At 46.1% G+C, this 14,840-nt stretch overlaps 1 protein-coding gene across 1 annotated transcript in view; it reads right to left on the reverse strand.

Moving 5' to 3' along the window:
• Positions 1 to 12,925, reverse strand: part of HAS2 (hyaluronan synthase 2) — a 38,193-nt gene extending 25,268 nt beyond the window's left edge. The window contains exon 1 of the mRNA XM_087962159.1: positions 12,045 to 12,925. The gene's annotated coding sequence lies outside the window, so the exon portion shown is untranslated. The remainder of the gene's footprint in view (positions 1 to 12,044) is intronic.
• Positions 12,926 to 14,840: the final 1,915 nt, after the last annotated feature.

Genomic DNA, 14,840 nt, shown 5'->3' on the forward strand with positions numbered 1-14,840 from the left:
GCAAAAAAGGTTGCAAAAGCAGGTATGGTCAAGTGGTGACCTGTTTTATGACTGTCACAATTTATGACTGCAATTGCCAGGTTCGGTTACGGTCAGAAGTTTGGAGTGGTGTGGTGGCCTAGAGAGGGAGCTCTCACCTCACAAATCAGGAGGCTGTGAGTTCAATCCTGGGTAAAGGCAGATATTTCTCCTTTTGGGCACAATGTGAATATATCTGCTGAAGAAAACTCTGCATTGGTGACAGGAAAGGCATCCGGCCATTAAAAAATTCTGCTAGCTCTGCCCGGACTCCACCCTGTGAGGGATTATGGGGTCATTAAAAGACTATGATGAATTACAGTCATAAGTTGATGGCTATCTGTGCTGCAGAGAATGCTTGTAATCGTATATGGTCAGTGAGGCCCTTCCATTAATAATTCTACAGATAGTTCACTACCCAGGAATAGGGTTTCCTTTGGGTGGTGAAAATCCATTTGGGACCCCTGGCCTCCCGTGCCCACAATGGGATGGATTAGTATAAATTTGGAGCTGACAGGTGGCACATACCTCCTATTGTAACCCATGAGGAGGAAAGCTTGGATGGATTTCATTAAGATAGGTGGCAGCAATTCAAAGGAAGCAGAGAATCTGCCCTGTTGCATTTTCCTGTCCGTTTTCCTATGATGGGAGAGATCCAAATTTAAGTCATCACTCAGGTGTTGAAATCCACTGGGTGACTTTAGGCCAGATACTCACTCTCAGTGTCAGGATTCTGGCACTTACCCCAATTAAATCATGAGTCTTGAGCCAAACTTCCAAAATTTCAAAAGGATTTATTGGGAGTTAACATGTCCTGTTAGCTGACAGGGTGTTTGCCTGGGTGTAGCCAACTCCGAGACACATCATTCATTGTCATCCTTGACTCTGTTTTTTCTTCCCACCCCCTGGGTGTATCATAATTCATATTCTCCAATGAGACACATCCATAGCCAAGAGTCATCAATCATGTTCTCCAGTTAGATATTTGCAAGGCAGAAACTTCAGTCACCTAGTTACTATCTTTGAAAAACTATTATGGAATGTACTTTCGATTTCCAAGCTGCCCCACTGCTCTTTCAAACCCCTTTTCCCCCTCCCTTTCTGTTGGCAACTCTAACAAGACCATAGCCTGTTTCACCAATAAACTGTAGCAGGGAATTGCGTTTACAACTTCCTGAGCAGTGTACAGCAGCGGACAACAAAAAGATAATAACAATCCTTGGTTGTATAAACAGAGGCATAGAATCAAAATCACATGAAGTATTAATACCACTTTATAAAGCCTTAGTAAGGCCACACCTGGAATACTGTGTCCAGTTTTGGTCACCATGTTACAAAAAAGATGTTGAGACTTTGGAAAGAGCAACTAGGATGAGAAGAGCAACTAAGATGATTAAAGGCCTGGAGCCTAAACATATGAAGAATGGTTGCAGGAACTGGGTATGGCTAGTCTAGAGAAAAGAAGGTCTTCCAATATTTGAGGGGCTGCCACAAAGAAGAGGAGGTCCACTTATTTTCCAGAAGGCAAGACAAGAAACAATGGATGGGAATTCATCAAGGAGAAAAGCAACCTGGAATTAAGGAGAAATTTCCTACAGTGAAAACAATTGATCAGTGGATTAATTAATTAAGTTGTGTGTGCTTCAACACTGGAAGTTTTTAAGAAGAGACTGGACAGCCCCTTGTCTGAAATGGTATAGGGCAGTGGTGGCCAACCTTTTTGGGCTCCTGTGCAATCCCCACCCACCCACCCGCTGCCGCCCTCTTACCTGCACTGCACCCCACAGCTGATTTTCAGCTGGTTTGAGGCCTTTTTCGGCTTCCTAGAGACTTGAGGAAGGCTTCTGCAGGCTTTGCAGGTTGAAAACTAGCCCCGTTTCATCACTTCTGGTATTTTCAGAAAAACAGGAAGTGACAAAACGGGGCTAGTTTTCGACCTGCAAAGCCTGCAGAAACCTTCCTCGAGCCTTTGGGAGTCCAAAAAAGGCCTCAAACTGACTGAAAACCAGCTGTGAGGCACGCGCATGCGCAGTGAGGTACGTTTGCCTGCAGCTCGTGTGCCGGCACAAATGGCTCTGCGTGCCGCCTGTGGCACGCAATGCCATAGGTTCACCATCACAGGTATAGGGCCTCTTTCTTGAGCAGGGGGTTGGACTAGAAGACCTCCCAGGTCCCTTTCATCTCTATTCTGATTGATTGAGCCTTGTAATATAAATCAGTTTCTAGATAATGCATTTGTAAAATCAATCCATCAGGTATGATTCACACTAAATAGATACTATCCTTACTTGGGAACTAAGACAGTATTTCTATCTCTTGTCTTGTTTTATTTACCTAAAAAGGTGGAGTTATTCTTCATAACACTAAGCTGATTGAAATCTGACCCATCTCCCAGTGGAGAGCTGTGCCATGGACCAATGCTTGATATAAGAAGCATTCCACCTTCCCCCAACTGCAAATAAACAAACTGACATTTAAAAGTAACAACAACACCCATTTTCCCACCCTTCCTTGCTGAGCCTTCCTTCCCCTTAGATGCAAAGATGTTGGTTTAGTCTTGCAAAGCTCAGGACACATGGATGGTACGAAGTAAAACAGCAATGATAACAAACAAAAGGTTGAAGGTGAATCGAAAGGTTATTTGTTTTGAGTCAAATGGTCGTGTGAAAAAAGGCTCAGGGCATCCCTGATTAAGTTCACCATTTCAAATGACTTCAATCAACCTGACAGATGTAATTTTGGCTGCCTCGAACTCAGGGGAAAACTTTGTCACTGACTTAAAACAAAGAATAATCTTTTTTTTTTTTTTACATTACGTTAGTTTACTTTATTTTATTGTCATTGCATCTCATACAATGAAATTAAATACCATCTTCAGTGTACATTATGACTATGAAAATAAACACAAACACACATCCTTCACATTCTATACAATTGAATTGAAAACCCCCGATATTGCATAATACAGTAGAATTCAATAGTTATTGCCCTGGGATTGAATATACAGTAGAATTCAATAGTTATTTCCCTAGGATTGAATATACAGTAGAATTCAATAGTTATTTCCCTAGGATAGAAGCTGTTTTTCAGCCTATTTGTCCTTGTTTTTATTATCCTGTACCATCTGCCAGATGGGAATAGTTCAAAAAAAGGATGCCCAAGATGAAAATAAAGCAAAACATTTTAACATTGAAGATATACTGAAGGATAGTTTTGAACAGTGGAGCTACCCGTAGAAGTTAACCTGAAGCGTATCGGCCTCTATGTTTGTGTTTCAAAGATGTCATGAAAGAGGAACAAGTTTTATCAGCCAATAGTGTGTTACTTTTCTGTTTTTCTACTTTTTATTTTCTGCACTTTCTATTTTTATTTAGTTTGTACTGATTTGTATCTTTTTCAATATAACTCTTAATAAAATTACTATACAGAGGAAGGAGTCCCTCCTTAATGATATTTCATAATTCTGCCTACAATTCTCCCTCCTTCCATATATGGATCATGTCAGCATTACAAGAGCCAATCTGGGTCGGTCACTGGGACCAGAGGTTTAGTATTCCAAACTTTCAGACTCATGCTGGAGAACTCAGGGAGCTTCTCTCTACCTAAATGTGTGCTTTGGGTTATTCTATGTGTTGTATTTATGTGATGCCTTCCTATCAGTTGATTGGTGTATTGATGGCCAGGGATTGGCTGTTTTTTCCTTGTACTATCAAAGTCCTCAGCTCCTAAATACCTGCTAAGTTGATGGTAAATCAGCACTCCTGTTGTCTGACAAGGGCCCTATTTTCCAGGCTTCAATAATTTCCCTGGCTGTTTTTGTACCTGCTTGGCCAACAATCTTAGTAGCTGCGAAACTGAATGAATGCACTTGTTCATTGTAATGTGAGGCTACCAATGCCATGTCAGCATTTTGCATGATTATACTAAATGACAAATTAGAGAACTATATTTTAAGTTAATGAGGGAATATTTTATAGATTATGCTTTGTTGTGGCATCCGCAACCAGAACATATGGTTAATCTGGAACTAAGTTAACGCTGGGCAAGTAGGTGGTATGATCCCTGAATTTGCAGGTCTTGATCATAGAAACCATCGACCTACCCTGAAGATCATGTAATGAATTCCAGATATGTGCATCTATGCACATAGCCACTCAATCCCCACTTTTCCCATTACAAATATTAGCTGACTGCTATTAAATGGGAAGCAGGCTAAGATTATGATTGCTATAAACTAGGTTTTTTTTATTATTTTTGGCAATAGCAGAAGTAAATCTAATTCTGAAGCACAAATGACTTGCAGCATTCATTCATTCTGAACATAAAATAGCTGTCAGCATTCCTCGCCTTTTAGTTTAACAGCCAATGGAGAAGAAACTGAGCAGCTATGTTACATCTGTAGGGCTTTCCTGCTACTTCATCTCCGACTCATTTATCACTTCCAGATTTTACATGCTACGATCTTCACTGTAGGGCTTAGTCGGGAGAGGCATCAGTTCTCTGTTTGAAGTACAAATTAAAGAAGAGTTAAGCTCAGCTTTCAGGAATGGCAAACTATAAATAACAATAAGAAGGACAGGAATGAACAGAATCTCAACTCCTTGGGAACAAAAAATATATATATTGGGTTACAGGGTGTGTATTACAATATCTTTCAGCTATCCTAGGTCCTTGGGAAGAATGGCCTATTCAGAAGTGCTAGTCCTGTGACAACCGTTTGATAGATTGTGGGTAATTAGGAACCATCCTCATCAGGGGTGGGATTCAACATTTTTAACAACCGGTTCTGTAGGCGTGGCTTAGATGGTGGGCGTGGCTTGGTGGTCATGTGACTGGGTGGACATGGCTTGGTTATCATGTTATTGGCTGGATGTGGCCAACTCAATATCACTCACATTGAGGCACGCATCTCCTTGCCTGGCCTCTCATGACTGTGGGGATGCTGCAACAGTCGTAAGTGTGAAAAAGGGTCATAAGTCAAATTTTTCAGTGCCATTGTAACTTTGAACTCCACACAAGCAAAGTACCAGCAAAGGATGGGAAAAAAACTCCAGAGATGTTCCTGTGTCTAGTCCTGCCAAGAATGTAATAAGGGTTAACAGAGAGGCAGTTTCTATAAGCAACACCAGAGTGTTTCCTTCCTGCCTTCCTTACAGGATTAGTCCAGTAATTTCTTCTAACAACCGGTTCTAGTGAATAGGTGCGAACTGGTAGAATCCCACCCCGATCCTCATCCTTGCACTAACATCAAGCAAACCAGTTTAGTCTCATTCTTGGGGACCAGCTTTAAATCTTTGACGTTCTTGTTCTAATCCAACCTCCTGCTCAAGCAGGAGACCCTATACCTGTGATGGTGAACCTATGGCACCCGTGTTGGAAATGGCACGCAGAGCCATTCCTGCCGGCACGCGAGCTGTCGGCCAGAACTGATCCACTGCGCATACGCACGCACCCTCTGCCAGCCAGCTGATTGTTGGGTATCTGTCACGCATGCATGGGGGAGGGATGCATATGGGAGACGCATGCGCAGGGGGCAGGGTATGCATGGGAGGGGGGGTCATGCGTGCATTGCATTATGGATGCAGGCACTTTTGGCACATGATGACGAAAAGGTTGTATTGTATTGTATTGTATTGTATTGTATTGTATTGTATTGTATTGTATTGTATTGTATTGTATTGTATTGTATTGTATTGTATTATAGCCGGATATTATTTTCTGCTGTCCAGTCTCTTTTGAAAACCTTCAGTGATAAGTACCCCAGGGGTGGGATGCTACCGGTTCTGCCTGGCTCTATAGAACTGGTAGCTCTGAAGAGCAGCAACACCAAACTGGTTCTGTGTCTGCTGCTGTTTGGCCCAACCGGGCTCTTACCTGTCCTTTATTTCCTGCTTTTTCAACCTCAGCTGCTTTGCACTGACACAGCTGAGGTTGAAAAAGCAGTTTAAAAAGTGGCTTTTCAAATGCTGTTCACCTGCTTGCAGCGCTTTTCAGCCGTCCAGGTGCACAGCTTAAGGTTTTTCACATGCGCATGAAGCGTAAAACGTAATCACCAAACTGTTAGCAACACCGGTTGAATCCCACCCCTGAAGCACCTACAACTGTTCTCACTGTTAGGAAGTTTCTCCTTAATTCCTGGTTGCTTCTCCCCTGGATTAGTTTCCATCCACTGTTTCTAGCAGTGTTCCAATATCTCAGGGGCTGCCACAAAGATGAGGGGTGTGTGTGTGTGTGTCAAGCTATTCTCCGAAGCACCTGAGGACAGGACAAGAAGCAATGGATGGAAACCAATCAAGAAGAGAAGCAACCTACAACTAAGGGGGAATTTCCTGACAGTTAGAACAATTAACCAATGGAACAGCTTGCCTTCAGAAGTTGTGGATGCTCCAACATTGGAAATTTTATTTCAGCGCTGTTGTATTTTGAATGATCACTAAATTGAGGATTACCTGTTCTTCACTGAAAAAAAAATGACTATTTTCCCACCAAAACACAACTAAAGGGAACCATCAATTCTGCCTTTCCCCCACTAAAATATTCTTAGATCAAGTCCATCAATCAACATACTGATCTGTTTTCTAAACCACTAGGAAAATCCATTCTTTCTATTGAGATTCTGAACAATCAGTCCACGTCTCCTACTTTAATTTTCTGCACTCTTCTTCCTGAATACTTGAAATTCCAAAGAACCCATCATTTAATTTCAGAATCCGGGCATTGTAGACACCGGCCAGCCACATCAAGAGTAAGGCTCATTAAGCTCCAAAGAATTCCTTTTTTTTCCCTAATAAAGCAGCCCTGATAAATCTCTTTTTTAAAAAAATCTCCTTGGCATACATACATCCTTCCTTATAACCGTTACTTCAACGGGAAAGCCTTTTTCTCTCTCTCTGTATGAAAACCGCTCTGGCTACAAAAGTTCCTATTATTTTCCAGCAACCTTCTACTCAGCGGCTGAAAGAAAGGGTTTCAGTTCTCACTTCTGAAAGCTCTTTTCAAACTTCAAGCCTTCTCCTTCTGCGGGGGAACCCCTTCCACATGACCGGAGCCAATCAGGAGAGGGTGCGGCGTTAGGTCATAAAGGGAGGCGGGAAGTTCCATTCAATGAGCTCATCTTCGGCATTCCCAGGCTTAATATTTATTTATTTGGTCCCTCGCTCTCCAGCCACGTGGGGTCAAAGAAGATTTCTTTCTTTCTTTCTCTTTCCTTCCTTCCTTCCATCTTTTCTTTCTCTTTCTCTTTCTTTCTTTCTCTCTCTCCCTTCCTTTTTCTTTCTCTCCTTCCTTCCTTCCTCTTTTTTTGTCTTCTTTCTTTCTTTCTTTCTTTCTTTCTTCCTTCCTTCCTTCCTTCCTTCCTTTCCTTTCTTTCCTCTTTCTCTTTCCTTCCTTCCTTCCTCTTTTTTTGTCTTTTCTCTTTCTTTCTCTCTCTCCCTCCCTTTTTCTCTCCTTCCTTCCTTCCTTCCTCTTTTTTTGTCTTCTTTCTCTTTCTTTCTTTCTTTTTCTTTTCTTTCTTTTCTTTTTCTTTTTTCTTTTTTTCTTTTTCTTTCTTTCTTTCTTTCCTTCCTTCCTTCCTTCCTTCCTTCCTTCCTTCCTTCCTTCCTTCCTTTCCTCTTTCTCTTTCTCTTTCTCTTTCTCTTTCCTTCCTTCAACTTTTCGGGACTTTTCAAGGCTGACTCTCGGTCAACCAAGGTTGTCCCAAAGGTGCTTTTTTTGAAGAGGCAACTGGACTTTCTCTGAAGAAGCTTCTTGGATGAGAAACGTCTTCAAAGAAAAACAAACAAACAAACAAACCAGAAAGTCCAGTTTTGCTTCTTGAAAAAAAAGAAAAGAAAAAAAAAAGCACTTTTGGGAAGAGGCTGTTTTTCCTCCGTGGGCTGCCGGCCGCTCACAGAACCAAGGGCAGAACGGAACTCGTGGAAAGCGGGGAACCCAGCGCCCTTGGCCAGCTCCCACGGGCGCTCTCACGCACCTCCCCATCCACCCACCCGAGCTTTCGTCAAGAAGGAAGGGCGCCCCGGCCCAGCTTTTACCGGAACGGTGGGTGGGGCTGGAACAATGCAGTGGCTCTCATCCAGACGATGCAGATAGGCATCGCATCGCCCCAGCGGGGCCAGCTCGCCTCTCTCAGGCTGAGCTCTGGTCTGGCCCCCTTCCCCTCCCTCCCTCCCTCTCTCCCTGGAGAGGGGGAGGAGAGCGCGGCTACCCGGGCGAGCGGAGCTTCTGAGCGGCTGCCACGTCGGTCTTCGCCCTTCCCGGCCTTGCATCGCTTCTCCCCCGCTTCCCTCTAGGGACACTTCTAACCCCCTCCCCCCGCCCACTCCCCTTCCCCACCCCCCTCCATCGTTCCCGTTGAAGCCCTAGCGATTCTGCAACGCGGACGGCGCAGCCCCAAATCCTACGGCGAATGCGCGCGCGGCACTCGAAGGATCGGGATTCTCCAGTCCCCCCCAACACGAGTCCGGTGCTTTCTGGGCTGCTGCGCTGGTTTGAGGGTTGCGATCCAGTACGGCACAATAAACGGGCCTGTCTGTCTCCCAACTGACTCAAAACTTCCTCAACTTTTACTCTTAAGGCAGAGGTCCCCAAACTTGGCAACTTTAAGGTTTGTAGACTTCAATTGCCAGAATTCTCCAGCCAGCTATGAAGTCTACAAACCTTAAAGTTGCCAAGTTTGGGGGGCCCCTGCTCTAAAGGGGACAGCCGGCTACCTACACTTCCCTATGGATCCCCCCCACCTCCCGAGCAAACGGGCCCCGCCTGTCTCCACTTCTCTTGCAGCCTTTCACCGGATGCCAAGTTGGTCAATCCAACTCCCTCCACAAATTCCCACCAGCCGCAAACGCCCCTCTTCCAATCCCGGACAGCGGGGGGCATGCAATACAGGTCGTCCTCGACTTACGACCACTCAAAGTTAACCGCGGCACTGGGGGAAAAAAGGGGGGCGGGGAGGCTGGCCATTTTTCCCACCCTTCACCACCGTTGCAGCGTCCCCCCACGGGTCACAGGATCCCCATTCGGATGCTTGGCGACTGACTCCTGCTTATGGCGGTGGCAGTGTCCTTGGGACCGTGGGATTTCAGGGGCGTGCCTAAGTGCACCCTCGTGCCTCCCGTCCCTGTCCTATTATTGTCCCCTTTTAATTCGGACCCATTTCCTGCGTTCTTACTCAGGTTTTATACTTATACCTATTAACCGTGTAAGCAAGCGATGGACAAATCAAATCGATCAATGAAATATATTTTTTTTGTTAAGCAAGTTCAATGGGAAAGCCGGATTCGCTTTGAAGAACGGTGTTCCTCGCTTTTGAACAGCTCCGCAGCGCTCCACTTCACAACGGGGGGGTGGGGCAGGAAAGGTCGTAAAACGGGGCAAAACTCCCTTCCCCGATTGTCTCACCCGGCCGCGGAAATGTGTGGCTCGACTGTGGTCGTGAATTCGAGGACCACCGCCTCTACTGCCCCGCGCCGGGGTTGCACGCTGCCTCTTTTGGCAAAGGCAGCCTCGGCAGCAGCGCCGTTAACTAACCCCCGTACTGCGCGCTCCCGGCCCGGAGGCATCTTCAGAGAAAGGCCCCGTTGCCCGAGTTTGAAAGGAAGCCGGAAAGTCCAGGCTGATGGGAGATTCAGGCACCCGATCCTTTCTACTACACTCGAGAGCAAGAACCGCTCCAAGTCTATTGCACGGCTGCCTAACCGCCTTAGCTCGACCGAAAGGCGAGAGCAAACTTCCCCAGCACAGTCTACCTTTCTACGAATCTGTAGAGATTCTCAGTCTTCCAGGTTCATGGCTGTCCCAAAGGTGCTTTTTTTTTTTTTTCAGGAAACAACAGGACTTTCTTGGGATGTTTTCTTTTTTCTTTAATCAAGTTTTTTTTTTAATTTTATATTGCTTATACATATCAATGCGTGAACAATGGGATACCTGTGTATCCTACGTTTTAGTACAAATAAACATAATACTATTATTGGGTTTTTTCTTTTTTCTTTTGAAGACATTTCGCTTCTCCTCCAAGAAGCTTCTTCAACTCTGACACAGAATAGTGGGGAATGGAAGGATAGGAATATAGGAATATAAATCCTTTCATGTATCTTTTCTTTTATGTACACTGAGAGCATTTGCACCAAGACAAATTCCTTGTGTGTCCAATCACACTTGGCCAATAAAGAATTCTATCTATCTATCTATCTATCTATCTATCTATCTATCCATCCATCCATCCACCCACCCTCCCATCCATCCATCCATCCATCTATTCTCCACCACCCCGTCAGAGCTGAAGAAGCTTCTTGGAGGAGAAGCGAAAAGTCTTCAAAAGAAAAAAAAAAACCAATGATAATATATTTATTGGTACTAAAATGTAGGATAACCAGGTGTCACATTGTTCATACATTGATATGTATAAGCAATATAAAAGAAAAGAAAAACTTGACTAAAAAGAGAAGAAGAAAAAAACCAAGTCCAGTTGCCTCCTGAAAAAAAAAAAACCCCAGCACCTTCGGGATGCTCGTTTCTAACCGCCTCCAGATCGTGTATTAAAGAAAGTTCCTTTCTGAGCATCTGCGATTCGGGCGCCCCAACCCCGCCCATTTCCCCCTAACCCACCCACTGGAACGAGGAGGGGGAGAGAAAATGGGGTGGGCGGTGTAGAAATCACGCTCCATGTTTTTACAAGCGACTAAATAGCGACAGTGTGTGTCTTTGCGCTCGGGAGGGAGGGAGAAGCAGAAATGAACCGCCTTCCGGGATATTGCCGCCTCCTTAGAAACAGATCAAGGGTCTCTCCCTCTCCCGCCAAGCCTCCGAAAGTGAATCTGTACGTAACGCAGGAAGAAACACAAGCTTGCTCCACTAACCGGTTGCGCGTCTGCCTTGCACAGTCTCGGGACACCCCCCCACCCTTAAGATCGCAGTGGCGGCGTTAAGCCAAAACTGGGGTGGAGAAATGGGAAGAGGTTCCAGGTGTAGGTGTGTGTGTGTGTGTATACCGCCTATGCATATGTGTATATATGTGTGTGTGTGTGTATGTATATGTATACATATATTTTCTTAAGTTTTCACAAGTTGTAGCAACGTTTCAGCAGAATCTCATCTGCCATCATCAACTTAAAAAGCACAACTATAATGACCTGGGAAAATACCCGAACAAAGCTGAATACCATATATATGTGTGTGTGTGTATACTCCTATATATGCACGTGTATATATAGAGAGAGGTGTATGTGTGTGTGTATACACACACACACTCCTATGCACGTGAAGGCAGGATAGAGAAGCGCTGAGCATTTTCACGGTCAGGTGCTGTTAAGAAGCAGGGCAGCGAGGCGCGATCCTGGGAGCTTTTCTGAGCTCTTTTTCCCCCAACGCCGGGTTTGATCCTTCCCCCACCTATCGGTGCACCGGTTAAGTCTCGCGTCCGTGCAAACGAAAGGAGTCGGCGCAGGTATTTCCCCATTTAAAAGGGGAGCTTGCAAGCTACCCCCGAAGAAAAGCGAGGAGAAAACAAAAAAAAAACAACCCAACGCTTCCAAGACGCTTTAGCTTTCCAGAGAGCTCCGTCTCCTTCCCGGGGGAAGCCACCGCGGTCTATAACTAAGCAGCAGCCGCCGCCGCGCTCAGGTCGTCAAAAGGGACGCGGCGCCTCGCTCCTCGGGGCCAGAGGATCTGCTGGTCCTAACAAATGGTCCCTTGTTTCCACGGCGCTGATATTCCCGCCCCCCACCGGGAAGATCTCGCTTGTAGTGGATCGGGGTTTGGGGGGGGAAGGAGAGAGACTTTCCTTGGCTCCCCTGTTCCCACATCTCTGAACTTTTCCCTCCCCCAGCGGAAGAACTCAGAACTTGGCAGAACTCAAAGGATGATCCGGGGATCCACTCACACCTGGCCGCCTTTCTGGATCTTACTCCGGGTGGGGTGGGGTGGGGGGCCTTTTTGCTACTGAGGTGCTTTTTCCTCTCCACCCACCCCCGTCTCGTCCCGTCCCGTCCCAACCTCCCCGAGGGAAGTAAGAGAACCCCAAATCTACTTACTCTCCCGGGACAGTTCTGGCGAGGCTGGCCGCAGCTCGCCTCCCCACCATGGAAAAGGGGCCAGTGGGAGGAGGGGTGGGGGGGCCGGGGCGGTTGCCTTCTCTGCCGGCTCGAGGACCCCACTTCCCCACAACCTCGGGAGCTCTCCTTCTTCCCCTCGCTCCTCCTCGCCCAAAGGGGTGGTTTGCAACCCGAGGTTAAGCGGCGGGCCGATTCCTCGCGGCGCCGAAGTCCTCCAGGCGCCCGGAGCGAAAGTTGGCGAAAAGTTGAGACCGGCGTAGCATCTGGAGAACTTCGCGGCTCTTCCTGCGGCCAACGGACTGTGAATGGAGCGTCTATTTCGAGGTTCCACCAGCCGCGGCGACGACGGCGGCGAATATTTTCCAGGCGTCTTTTTTTCGTTTTTTTTTTCTTCTTTTAGCTTCTTTGCCCTGCTGGTCTTGTCTTCTTCTTCCTCCTCCTGCTGCTGCTGCTGCTGCTTTCTCTCCCCTTTGCCCCTCGCTGCCTCCCTCTTGCCAAGACGGCCGATTCTGTGCCTCCTCCAACTTAAGGGGGTCCCTTTTTAAAACAAGGAGGCTGTTTTAATAGGGTGGAGAGAGGGAGGGGAGGGAGGAGGGAAGTCCTGCAAAGGGGTGGAGGGGGGGTGGGTGGGAAAGAGAAAGAAGAAGAGGAAGAGAGGAAGGAGGAGAGAGAGAGAGAGAGGGGAAAAAACGAGGGAGGTGGGGGGGACGGGACGGACTGCTCAGCAGCAGCGTCCTTTCAAAGCCCTCCTCCCCTGCCCTAGCCACAGAAACAGGCTACCGTAGGAAGGAAGAAGTTCTCCTTCAAGTAGGAGGTCTTCAAATCATTCCTGGAGGTCCGAAGCTTGTCAGAGATGCTCTAGTGCAGGGGTGTCAAAGTCACCTCGACGGGGTGACATCACATGATGTACCCGGGATTGCACCCCCCTCTTTGCTAATCAGGGTGTGGGCGTGGCCAGTGCGCCACGCAGGCCATGGGTTTGACAGCCCTGCTCTTGTGCAGGGGTCTCCAACCTTGGCAACTTTAAGCCTGGAGGACTTCAACTCCCAGAATTCCCCTGGAGGTTGCCAAGGTTGGAGACCTCCTGCTCTAGTGGATTCTGCCCTAGGGTTGGACTAGATGATCTTGAAGGCCCCTTTCAACTTTCACTTTGTCTTGATTTTTAAGATAGGGAGACAGGGAGCGCATCTCTCCTATGACTTCTGATCCTGAATGATGGCTTTTCCTCAGAGGATGTTGCTGATTTTTTTTTATTTTTTATTTTTGGTTCTCCAACACCGGGCAGCCTCCGTTCATAGAATAAATCGTATTCCACAAAGCTTACTTCAGTGCCCTATCCTATATTTCCAACCAACAATATCGGATTTACCGAGTAATATATAAATGTGCGTTCATTACTTTGAGACTCCACTTCAATTCAAGCTGATGGAAAGGGTTTATTATTACCTTGTTGCCTTTTTCACAGCCACTTTGTGGGAAGAAGGTTGGGCTGAGCTGCTCATCAGCGAACTCTAGAGCTGAGTTTGAACTAGAACAGACACCTCCTGTGCAATTCTATCACCATTTCGGATTTTTTGGGGGGGGGGTTGGCGTTGATTTAATTAAGAGAAGTTGTATTATCATCCTCAGTTACAGCCAGGTAACAAAATTGGATTCCGTCCCATTGATGGACTTTTGGCCCAATTTGTGGAAATTTATTTGGGGAGTTTTTCTCTGGATAGCCAAATTTGAAGATGAATCGCCACCAGGTGGCACTGTTGAAAAACACAATAATCTAGCAATAAGTCCATATTTTGTCACTGGCATGGCTTATTTTTGTTAATATATGTAGATGGTGAGTCCAACTGAAAAACATGTATCAATGTGTGTCCCTTGAGACTGAGCCAACTCAAGTCAGTGGCCAAGGCTCCTGAGCATGTGGTTCACTCTTAAATGCACATGAATCTTTTCTCTGACATTCCCTTTATTAGCATAAGGACAGACCCCTTGTAAGATTCTCCACGAGGGATTCAGAATAAATTATTACTTTCTTAGACATCTGCTGGTACTTCAAGCAGTTACTCCAAATGAGGTTTTACAGAGAGAGAATTGAATCAGTGTGTGACATTTTATTCCTTCCCTCTTAAAAAAAAAAATCTGCAAGGTCAAAATTATGCAAGCATGCTGGAACTTAGGTCTGACGCAACCCAGATTTTCCTAGCCCAAAACTCTTATCTGCATTGAAACTTCACTTCCCAGAATTCTCAGGGTGCAGGGTTGTTCCAAGAAAGCTGGGAGTCGTAGTCCTAAAGCACCTGAAGTAATGTGGAAGGACTGAAGGTGGTGAGGTGTTCTCAGGATAAACTGAACTGTTATTTAAACCCCAAGCAGGTATTTTCCCAGACTCAAAAGTTAGGTAGAAAAAAAATAATCAAAGTTGTGATTTGGAGTTTTAATGGCAAAAGAAAAATAGCGATAGCTTCAACTCTGCCATAGTAGGCTTGTAGACAGATCTTCTGTTCAATGGTGGGATTCAAAACTTTTTACTACAGGTTCTGTAGGCGTGGCTTGGTGGGCGTGGCAGGGGAAGGATACTGTAAAATCCCCATTCCCTCCCCACCCCACTAACCTGCTTTCCAGCTCCATTCTCCTGTGCAGGGCAACAAAAGAAGACCCAGCTGATCAGCTGGGACTTGGGAGGCAGAGAATAGATGGGGGTGGGGCCAGTCAGAGGTGGGATTTGCCGGTTCTCCGAACTACTCAAAATTTCCGCTACCGGTTCTCCAGAGCTGGTCA

The sequence above is a fragment of the Notechis scutatus genome, chromosome 3 (assembly GCF_049901735.1).
Source record: "Notechis scutatus isolate UNSWTSFEM ecotype Mainland chromosome 3, rNotScu1.2, whole genome shotgun sequence".
NCBI lineage: Eukaryota > Metazoa > Chordata > Lepidosauria > Squamata > Elapidae > Notechis > Notechis scutatus.